We start from the raw sequence: 2,629 nt of genomic DNA, 5'->3' as shown, positions 1-2,629 counted from the left end.
TATTGATATAAATTTGAGATTGATTTTGTTAGAAAATACTATACATATATTGCTAATCTTGTTCAAGGTATTGCATCTCTATAGCTCATTTAAGAATATAATCCAAATTGTTATTCCTTGAAAGTTAATATCACCAACTATTTAGAATAATAAAGAAATGTAAGTTGGTATTAGGTTATTACAACCAAACTTGTAGTCATAGTAGGCATGCTTTCAAGGTCAAGCAGAAATATATTTTACATAGACAGGTCATCTTCAAACACTTCAGAGAGCTACAGTATGTGACATTTTAGATGTTTTAATATCATAGATTTTTCTTTCTATGACTATGGGTCATATCTGCTCCAGGCAGCACCAATCTACTTTAGAGAAGATGATGGGCACTGAAAAAACTCCTTATGGATTTCAATTTCTTTGTGGCAAAAATTAGCCACTGGGGAAGGAAATGAGCTTACATTGACTGCTGACAGTATGCTGTCCAAAATGGACAAGCAGACCACAAAAGAAAGGGCTGCTGAACCATGCCAAGACAAGGTAGAGAGGCCCGTTAGAAAATCCTGCTTCACAGATGAGTTCATTGGATATGCTAGGCCTGTAGATCAAAGATGGATGCCCCAACATTGCAAAGAAATCCTGGGAGACCGTAAGCAGTCAGCTGTTTCTCTCATTTCTAGTATTCTTTGGAAGTTGCTTGTTTGTACTTCCTGGTAACTCAGTTAATATTATTTCCTTCCCAGGTCTCTGAAGGAGTTGAAGATCAGATAGTTATAGTTTTCCTTGTTAACAAACTAAGAAAAGAAACTTACTAAGAGATTTAAAGTGTATAAGTATGAAAAACATCAAAAGATAGTTTTGTGTTGGTAGTACACATTAAGATAGAAACTAAATTAGGTACAACATTTTGGGCTCATCAAAACAGGATGAAAAATGGAGTATGTTGTTTGAATTTGTCAAATGATAATGGACTGGACATTGTTAATGTAATTATTGACTATATATTGTATATACTTACTGTACTTATTGTATATAGTTTTTCTTATATTAGATATAAACTTCTTTTATTATTTTAGGCAAACAAGGGGAAATGTGGTGATATATTATGTACTCCAATATATTGTGTACCCTAATAAACTTGTCTGGTGATCATTGGGCAAAGCCAGCCACTAGATGTGACATAGAGGCCAGACAGTGGGACACACATACTTAATTGTATCTCTCACGAGGCAGAAATCCATCTGGATCTCTGTGAGTTCAAGGCCACACTGGGAACAGAACCAGGAATGGTCACACATACCTTTAATCCTAGCACTTGAGATCTCATGCCTTTGCTTGGGAAGCACACATGCCTTTAATTCAAGGAAGTCACATGCCTGGATGGAGAACCATATGTAAGGCATGAGGAGAAAGCAGCAGTTCAGCTGAGATCCATTTGGGTGAGGACTCAGAGGCTTTCAGTCTGAGGAAATAAGCTCAGCTGAGGACTTGGTGAGGTGAGGTTGGTTGTGGCTTGTTCTATTTCTCTGATCTTTCTGCTTTCACTCCAACATCTGGCTCTGTTTTTTTTTTTTAATGAATAAGCTCTTTAAGATTTGTGTTACACTTGACTGCTTCCTGTTATCTAGGGGTGATGGCATCCTCTTGGGACCCTGAGAAGATAAGATAATATTTGAGTTCTATGAAAACTACCTATAACATTTATTGTAAAGTCTTGGTGTGATAGGAAAATATAGAGCTTAGCTGAATTCTTTTCAGGAGCACTGTGTGAAGCTGAACCATCTCAGTGAGTGTTAGAGTTAGCAGACTTGAAGTTGTTCTGAATGCAGAACTCTGAAAAAACTGAAACAGAGTCACTCTGAGAGGCTGAATCACCTTTTATTGCTGTCTGGTTTCCTTGCTCTGAAAACACACAAATTTTCAAAGGAAACATACATATCTGCCTTAACACAAATATGGACTGTACATTGTACAAAAGTGAGCCAAATATATCACCAAAGATTGTGGTGAATGTTTTTTACTTGTTAACAAATATAATTTGCCTGAAGATCAAAAGACAGGTACAGTCACTAGAATAAACTTAGAAGACAGGGAGTGGTGGTACACACCTTTAATCCTAGCACTCGATAGACAGAGATATGTCTGGATCTCTGTGGGTTCAAAGGCACCCTGGACTACTGAGTTTAATCCAGTCTAAATGAGAAACAGGGCCAGACAGTGGTGTCACACACCCTTAATCCCAGTGCTTTGGAGTCACACACATTTCTTTAATCCCAGCAATAGAAAGATTGAGAGAGGAAGTATTATGGCTGGGTAGATAAAGGAATGCAAAGTGAAAGGAAAGAGGAGTATGACCTCATTTCTAGCTGAGGCTCATGGGAATTCAGTCTGAGGATTCATAGAGACAGGATCTTCCTTTTTCAGCTGAGAGGGGAGAAGTGTCTGTAACTTTTTTCCTTGGATTTTTCAGCATTTACCCCAATATTTGGCTCCATCTTCTATTTATAAGATCAATTAAGATTTGTGCAACATCTGATGTCCACCTTTTGGGATATGAATTCATGAAAAAGCTGCTTGTTTGTAGCTTGCAGTCACTGGCACAGGCCAGAGCTACATATGAACAAAGTCTCCACCC

Source organism: Peromyscus eremicus, chromosome 1, assembly GCF_949786415.1.
Source record: "Peromyscus eremicus chromosome 1, PerEre_H2_v1, whole genome shotgun sequence".
Classification (NCBI taxonomy): Eukaryota; Metazoa; Chordata; class Mammalia; order Rodentia; family Cricetidae; genus Peromyscus; species Peromyscus eremicus.
Note: the sequence above shows the minus strand (reverse complement) of the source record.